Source organism: Camellia sinensis, chromosome 1, assembly GCF_055761805.1.
Source record: "Camellia sinensis isolate YWXY chromosome 1, ASM5576180v1, whole genome shotgun sequence".
Lineage (NCBI taxonomy): Eukaryota > Viridiplantae > Streptophyta > Magnoliopsida > Ericales > Theaceae > Camellia > Camellia sinensis.
In genome coordinates this window covers 199,398,791-199,408,485 of record NC_138961.1, presented here as the reverse complement: position 1 = coordinate 199,408,485, position 9,695 = coordinate 199,398,791, and positions in this window count along the sequence as shown.

The window sequence follows — 9,695 nt, the reverse complement described above, 5'->3', positions numbered from 1 at the left end:
GGAGGCTTATTCGGCCCAAACGTGTCATTCACAAAGGGTGCTCCAAATTCAGAGGCTTTTGATGTTGGCCAATCGTGATTTCCACGAAGGGCGCTTCGAATTCGGAGGCTTATTCGGCCCAAACGTGTGATTCGCGAAGGGCGCTTCGAATTCGGAGGCTTATTTGGCCCAAACATGTGATTCGCGAAGGGCACTTCGAATTCAAAGGCTTTTTGTGTTGGCCAATCGTGATTTCAACGAAGGGCGCTCTGAATTCGGAGGTTTATGATGTCGGTCAATCGTGATTTCCATGAAGCGCACTCTGAATTCGGAGGCTTATTCAGCCCAAACGTGTAATTCACCAAGGGTGCTCCGAATTCAGAGGCATTTTGTGTTAGCCAATCGTGATTTCGACGAAGGGCGCTCCGAATTCAGAGGCTTATAATGTCAACCAATCATGATTTCCAAGAAAGGTACTCTGAATTCGAAGGCTTATTTAGCCCAAACGTGTAATTCACAAAGGGCTCTCCGAATTCGGAGGCTTTTTGTGTTGGCCAATCGTGATTTCCACGAAGGGCGCTCCGAATTCGGAGGCTTTTTGACACAACCATAACTCACTGGGCAAGAGAGAAAACATTGTATTGAAAAAAAAGAAGATGTACACAGTGTAAAATCAAAACAAGCTATCGTGCCGTACAAGTTAATGATAAAATTTGCGCAAGTGTGTGGAACTCCACGAATGCGGCAAGCTTCTTCCATCCATGTCTTTGAGCCGATATGCCCCTGCCCTGCGATTGAGTCAATCTGATAGGGGCCATCCCAGATAGGACCCAATTTTTCATCAACGGGATTCCTAACAGCGGGAAGCACTTTCTTGAGGACCAATTCTCCTGGTGTATAACGGCGTAGCTGAGCACGTTAATTATACAATTTAGTAAGCTGTTGCTGGTACCGTGCCATGGAAGCAAGGGCACGGTCTCAGCGTTCTTCAATCAGAGTCAAGTCTAAGGCCAACATCATGTCATTTCGTCCTATGTTAAAAACCTTCGATTTCAAGGTTGGAAGGCCGATCTCTAGGGGGATGATTGCCTGGGTTCCGAAGCATAGAGCAAACGGTATTTCCCCAGTGGATCGCCTTGGAGTAGTGCGATGAGCCCACAGCACGCTGGGCAACTCTTCGACCCATCTGTCTTTAGCTTTCTTCAGCCTTTTCTTGATGCCGTTCAAAATAACCTTATTGGTGGCCTCCGCTTGATCATTGCTTTGGAGGTAAGCCGGTGAGGAAAAGTATAACCGGATACCATAAGTGTTGCACAATTCTCGATGCACACCACAATCAAACTGGGTACCGTAGTCTGAAACAAGTGCTCGTGGTATGCCGAATCTCATTATGATGTTTTTCCATACAAAACGCTTAACGTCGGAATCTCGAATATGTGTTAGTGCCTCCACTTCGACCCATTTTGTGAAATAATCTGTGTAACAATTAAGAATCGTCTATTGCCTGGGGCCCATGGTAATGGTCCAACGATATCAAGCCCCCATTAAGCGAACGACCAAGGACTAGTGATAGAGTTTAACTTCTCGGTAGACAAATAAGTTAAAGGAAAAAACTTCTAGCATTGCTCACATTTCTTGACATAACACTCGGCATCGGTTCACATGGTCGGCCAATAGTACCCCTGCATTACAGCTCGATGGGCCAGAGAACGTCCGCTCGAATAGGTACCACAATTGCCTTCATGTATTTCAGACAAAAGTTCATCGACTTTATCCGGGTGAACACATTCTAAGTACGGCCTAGAGAGAGATTTTTTGTAGAGCTTCCCTTGTGGATCTAAGTAGTATCGGAGGGCTTTGTTTCGCAGTTTGTGTGCTTCTTTCTTATCCATTGGGAGCTGCTCTGAAGATAGGAATGCAGCGATAGGGTCCATCCAACTTAGACTCGGTTTAATAACATTAACCTGAACTGATTCTGAAGAGGCAATGCTCGGTTCAGGGACGAATTGTACTTCGATTGTCCGCTTAATTTCTGAGTTGTTGGTAGAGGCTAAACAAGCCAAGGCGTCTCCATGCGTGTTCTGATCCCGGGTTATTTGATTCAACTCGTGGTGATCAAATTTCACGAGCAAAGAATTCACCGTTTGCATATAGACTGTCATGCAGTCATTTTTGACTGCATATTTCCCTTTTAACTGGTTGATTACTAGCTTCGAGTCATAGAAAACAAGCAAACACTGCGCACCGAGGTGAAGTGCATTTCGTAGGCCAGTTAACAGTTCTTCGTATTCGGCCTCATTGTTCGATGCGTCGAAGCCCAATTTGACGACCTGTTCGATTATTGCCCCTTCGGGGGTCATGATTACTACGTCAACCCCACTGTCATGCTGGTTGGATGACCCGTCGCAATACATCTGCCAAATGTCGTCAACATGCATTCTCCAGTTGGGCTTGATTTGCATTTGATAAGACTTAAAGTCGGCGAGGGATCCTGTGAATTCGGCTACAAAGTCGGCAAGCACTTGCCTTTTGATGGAAGTTCTGGGTAGAAACTAAATATCATACTGGCCGAGTTCGAGAGCCCATTTCGAAACGCGCCCCGACGTTGGTACTCGGGGGTCCGATCAAATGCTCTGCCTTGCTGAAGTGTGTGAAAGAATTGTCGGCAGCGATTTGTGGAACGGCTGATAAACCTGTTGAGCACGGAAGCCATTCCCATTAGCTTCTGAACCTTTTTAACTGATCGAAGGGATCCAAGCTCTAGAATTGCCGTGATTTGCCTCGGATTGGCCTCAATTCTGCGGTCATTAGTCTTTCTTTAGATTTGACCCCCATATCGTTGATGTATACTTCCACAGTACGGCTGAGTTGTTCCTTGAACATGGCAGTCACTAGTCTTTGATAAGTTGCCCCCGCATTCTTCAGCCCAAAAGGCATGGCATGACCTTGTAGCAATAGGTTCCTCTTAGGGTGAGGAATGCAGTTTTTTCTTGATCCTCCGAATGCATGGCAATTTGATGATAGCCCCTGTAGGCATCCAAAAAGCTCATGCGTTGATGATATGCCGTTGCATCTACGAGTTAGTCTATTCTGGGCAGGGGAGAACAGTCCTTGGGACAAACTTTGTTTAAATACGTGAAATCCACACAAACACGCCAAGAGCCATTCTTCTTCTTTACGACCACAGTATTGGACAACCATGTGGGATAGGTTACTTCGCGAATCACCTCAGCATCAAGTAACCGATCTACTTCTTCAACAACAGCCAAAGCATGCTCCGTGGCTGACCGTCGACTTCTTTGAACAATTAGCTTACATTTCAGATCAACGTTTAAGCGGTGTTGGGCCACTGATGGATCCACTCCTGGCATCTCGTATGGGGACCATGCAAATACATCAATATTGCCGTGTAAAAAGGACACCAACTTCTGCCTTTTAACTTTATCTAAGGAAGCGCCAATCATGAAGAACTTGTCAGGACTTCCGTCAATTTTGACCCAATGCAGGGCTCTGGTTGCCTTTTCACTTGAGATCCTCTCAATATCTTTGAGGCTCTCCCTATCTGGTACCTTAATTGAATGCACTTCCAGCTCATTAGTCTCTTTGCAGCTAGAAGATAACATGCCTGCGCCGATTTTTGAAAGCCGCAAATTTGTTCGATATTGTATTCAATCGAAAAACAAAGTAGTTGGAGGTAGGTGCTTGGCACAGCTTGCATCGTATGTAACCAAGTTCTGCCCATGATGAGATTATACGGCGAAGAAAGCTTGACAACCAGAATTTCTACGTCTACTGATCTGGTGCCGGACCGTACTGGTAATGTGATTTTGCCCAAAGGATATTCCGGGTTAGCATTGAAGCCGAATAACGGGTAATCAGCTGGAGACAGGTCCGAGTTGGTACAATCAAGTTTGACGAAAGTTTTGTAATACATTATTTCCGAAGTGCTGCCCTAGTCAATGAGAACACGCTCAATGGTGAATCTATTTGCGCGTAGCTTGATGACGAGGGGATTAGTGCAGGGGTGGGTCACTCCAACTAAATCACTATCATCGAAACTAATCCTTCCAATGTTATGGGGTCGTTTCGCTGGCGTCATTGGGCTATGGAGACTAGATGGCAACTGGATTGTATGCACCTCAGGTGACGCCAGCAAGCTGTATATCATATGAACTACACTAAGAGGAGGTGACTCCGATCGTAAAGCTACTGTATTTGTTGAATTGTTCTTTTAGACGTGTTGCGTAAGATGGCCTTCTTGCTCCAATTCTTCAAGGTGATCTTTTAATGCATAACAACTATCGGTGTCATGACCGTGGTCTTTATGATACTCACACCGTTTATCCTATCTTTTCGTATCGGGAGGTCCCGTCATCTTGGGCGGCCACTTGAAGAACGGAAGGTGTTGTACTTTCAACATAATCTTATTGATCAGCTCTGTTAGCTCCATGTATTTCTTGCCTGAGTGCTTTGTACGCCTGTTATCCACTTGATACTGTTCATTAGCTCGATGTGAACATTGGTTGTTTGATCAGTGTGAGTCACGCCTTTTTGTCTCGTTTAGGTTGATTCCGCCGCTTGGGGCTTCTTGATGGCACAGCACTAATCGGCTGAATAATTCCCGATGTGGCCGTCTCAACGGCTTTACGTCCAGCTTTAACTCGCAGAGCATCATTTTCCTCTTTACAGTATTCTTCGACCTTCTTCATTAACGCCCAGACAGTTTTGGGGGGCCGCCTAGTTAATGAACTGCGGAGGGGCCTATCATGATGCAATCCCATCTTAAAGGCGGTGATGGCCGTGAAGTCGTTGCAAGCATCATCTACTAGATTAAAGCACTCTCAATAGCAAGCCGAGTACTCACGAAGAGTTTTTTCCAGTTTAATTTGCATGGCCTAAAGAGAATCGACTTGCTTCAGCTGGACCTCATCAATGATGAATCTCGCCCTGAATGACTTTTGGAGTTGATGGAAGCTCTTAATCGATGCCGCCTCCAGTTTATAGTACCACCTCACGGCCAATGGTCCCAGACTACTTGGAAATATTTGACACATGCGGGCTTCGTCGTCAGCATGGAGCGTCATCGCTTGCTTGTAATAACGAATATGATCAGTAGGGTTTGATTTTCCGTCATAGAGGGTGAACGATGGTGCCTTGAACTTTTTGGATAGCACAGCCCGTGCAATTCGTCGCACGAAAGGGTCATGTTTATCTTCCTCATCCGAATCATCGCTTCTCCCTCGTTTACGCCGTACATATGGACTTCCTTCAGATGAGCTAGATACATCAATGCACCCTTTCTTTTTGGGCTCTAGGGATGGTGGGTCTGAATCACTACCATTATTGCGTTTTTGAAGTCGACATCGGCGACCATCTTTCTTTCCCAAATGTCGAACCCGGTCTTGGCATGCGGCTTGTTGGGATTTTTCCACCTCTAAGGCCAAATCCTGGTGCAGGCACTCATTCTCAACCATCATGTTCTCCAGCTACTGTTCATTTTGCTTTGCTTGATCCATAATTGTTTGCATTGTCTCATGCATTGAAGTTGAGGGTGAGGTCTGAGCTACTGAATCAAAGTTCAAGGCACGTCGCGCGGCGATATTCTCTGGTTCCAGCATGTTTCTTTGAGTGAGGTCATCTCTTAGTGTAGTTTCGTCAGCGACTATTGGAGGATCTTCTGTGACGCTCGCTATGAATATGCTTAAGTATTCCCACAGACGGTGCCAATTATGGAGAAGTAGGTTTGGAAATACTCTTGGATCCTGAAGGATGTTCCTGATCCTCTGATCGCCACCTGAAAAAGGGATTAACACTCCGGTCAGGGGTGCCGGAATTAGCACTCCGACGGACAAGTTAGTATAGGTCTCTTGTTTGCTCGTGTCATAAGTTTCTTGGGTCTGTTTTCACATACCTCTCTTTGGTTGATGTTCCTCTCTTTATATTCGCTTTTGGGCCCCAGGGTTGGGCCCACTCTTAATCCATCGCATGATTGCTCATTCGGCTCCTTCTGTCGTATGCCAACTCCCACTCGGCTTTTTGTTCAACTGGTTCTATGGCCGATTAGTCTATTCGGCTTTGAGATTGTCCAGGACGGAGCCGAATATAATATATATCTTAATTTTCTTCAGATGTATTTGGCTTTCCTACATGTACTGATATTCGGCTCCCACAGTTGATTATGATCAAATGATTTGAACTCCCAAAATTTTGTTCATTTTTCAGACACATGAACTAATGACATGATATATGATCCATGTGAATGTTCACGCCATTTATTTGATTTTTATTATTTTATCCTATGTTGTACAGTGTTCATGTGAATATTGACATCATGGTCTTGCTCAATGCAACCATGGTCACATTAGTCAACTATTCACAATACACATAGTTTGCACTTGTTATGATTCATCATTTATGACCATTAACAATAAATTTGTTTATAATTGAACAAGCATATGTTGCTCATAGATTTCATAGCAAAAGAAAAAGAGAATAGTTTCACGTCAAAGACAAACTTAAACAAATAGCCACCCCCACCCCCCGAAAGTGAACATGAAAAATGTCAACTACCAATCTAACATCATTGGGTTAGTGTAACTGATGACGAGCACCAAATTCTCGGATTCTCAACTGGATTGTTTGAAGGAAATGCCATTTTGGCAGTTGTTTGATGTGTTGAGGATCGGTAAAGTTGACCTCAACAAATGCATGAAATTCTACGATGTCATCGTATGCGTGAAAGAGACATACAAGGCATTAAAAGACACATTTTACATCGGCGAGAAACATATGAATATGAATTTCACATCATTTGTGATTTTGTAAATATTAGAATAAATTGAACAAAAGAACTATAATTAGTTATTTTGATTGTTCTTAATAAGAAATAATGATATGTTGTCATAATATTTGCTACTAGAAAGTCAATGTTAATATTCATATTGGTTTATGTTATTTTATAATTATGTACACATAGCCATTGACTTAATGTAACTAAATTAATTTATTTGATATTTTATTCGTGATATTAACATTCACATCAATAATCTAATTGTGCATAAATGTACACTTCATGTTTGTATACACACAGAAATGATGATTTGTGATTAATGCAATGCTGATGTAGTCATATTTTTAGAAATTAAAAAACCGATGTGAACCTTCACATTGTTGTCAGCTGCTTTACAATTATGTACACATAATCATTAGCTTAATGTGATATGTGGGCAATACAATTTTGATGTGAACTTTAATATCATCATTCCATATTAGTAATTAATACTTTGAAACCATAGTACCTTTATCTATATTCCATAATTCACGTGAACCTTCACATTCGTATGTTTTAGTGTGAATATTCACATCATGTTTGTTTTCAAAATGAAAGTTGAGACTTGTGGTTGTGTAATTTGATGCAATACTAATGTGAATCTTAACATCACTTTGTCACAGTGGTAATAAACACAGTGAAAACATATTCATCATTCAATACTATATGGGTGTGTGACTAATATTAACATCAATTGATAACACAATGACAAATTTTCAATTCAAATTAATGTGAATATTAACACTGGTTAATAATATGAACATTTACATCATTTTTATATCAGACACATTACCAATCTCAAAAAATCATTGCTACATTGAAATTCAATAACAAAAAATCAAAATCAATGACAATAACAGAATCATGTTCACTAACCCAAGCAAATATCACTGGAGATGTTAATATTTACATGAATATGGATATGAAAAGTAATATGAACAAAAGTAATGTGAATATTCACATGAATGTGTTTAATATTTACATGACAAATTTTCAATTCAAATTAATGTGAATATTAACACTGATTAATAATACGAACATTTACATCATTTTTATATCAGACACATTACCAATCTCAAAAAATCATTGCTACATTGAAATCCAATAACAAAAAATCAAAAACAATGACAATAACAGAATCACGTTCACTAACCCAAACAAATATCACTGGAGAAGTTGTTTCTAATGGGAACAATTTTTTCTGCTGAATTTCTCATTTGAACGTATAATCAAACACTTGGTGGGCAATAATTTTAACAATTGTGAAAAAGAAGAACATCATCTGAAAGAAGAACAATATGAAATGTGAACATTTACACTAATTGACAGAGAAACTAGAAACGGAGCACAAACTCCTTTATCTCTTCTTTCCCTTTGATTTAATCCAGTCGAATGTGGGTTTCAATCAATCGACTAAATAAGTTTGTAAGCCATCTCATTTGCTCCTTCAATTCAAATCCTCCTATTTTCCTTTGATTTTCGGCTGAAATCGTAACTATGACAGAAAAAAAACAAAGCACAAACTCTGAGCTGTCATCTTCTCTCCTACAGGAATGAAACTCTAACTGAAACACTACCACAAACTTTGTGTCGTCATCGTCATCGTCTTCTCTTCTGAGAGGGTAATTGTAATACCCCTGTTCCGTAATATGCCAATTGGTCCTTAAACTGAGTATGATTATGTGTTTACCATGATTTTATGTGCCATTATGTGAATATATGTGATTTTGAAGTTTTATCTGTTCACCGTAGGAATATCTGTTTGAATAATCAGCTTTGGAAATTTAATTGAGGGCTTTATCGGCCATAGAACCCGAAATTGATTACGCCATTGTGATTGGCATAATTTTTAGAGCCTACGGTGAAATTTAATCGAAAAATTGATTCGGGCCAGATTAAATTGAATTATTTAATGGCATTGTGCTCAAATTGTTTAATATCTTAAATGTGGCTAGTGGGGCTTCTTGTATTTGAGCACTACACTCCTCATTCTCTCATATACCTTCATTTTTGGCTGATCAAACTCTAAGAAAGGGGGGAGGTCGGCTGTTAGAGAGAGTGAGGGAGAAAGTTGTGTAATTTTTGGCCCAAGGCTACGAATTTGAAGTCCAACTCAAGAACTGACCATAGATTGAGCTTCTAGGTAAGTGATTGTTTATGAATTCTTGAGTTTGAACTTGTGATTTTGTGAATTAAAGGTTAATTGGTGATCAAGAACAAGAGTTGTACTCTAGTTGATGGAATTGAAGTTAAAATGCACATGCATGTATAGAATCACCATGGTTTTGCATAATCAAGCATGTATATGAGTGTTAAATCCTACATGCAAGCATGTTTTTGTTGTGTTCCATGAGAATGAACACCATTTGCATTGATTGGAATAGAAATGGAGTCAAGAATTGACATGCATGCATGATTGATGAAGATATGAAACTTAAATGCATGAATTTAATGTATTGGAAGTAAGTTTGGTATAAGTTGGGTTTGCATGTGATTGATTCATGGGAATTGAGTTTCAATATGTGGTAATTTAGTGTCTATATCATGTTAGTACACATATATATGAAGTTTGAGCCGAAATCATGCATTTGGGGCCCTTGAATTCGATGTTGGAACTCAAGAACACAGTTCTGGGTTTTCCAGAATTTCGATATCCGCTCGAGCGGGGTAATGGCCGCTCGAGCGGGAAAATCGTGCTCCCAGCATTTTTGCAGAGTTGGAGGTCCGCTCGAGCGGGGCATATCACGCTCGAGCGTGGAATTTTGTAGACAGGCCTTCCGCTCGAGCGCCCTATTTAACGCTCGAGCGTAATTTTCATGCAACCAGTACTTTTGCAGGCCTTAAGGGTCCGCTCGAGCGGATAAGTCGACGCTCGAGCGGGGACCCT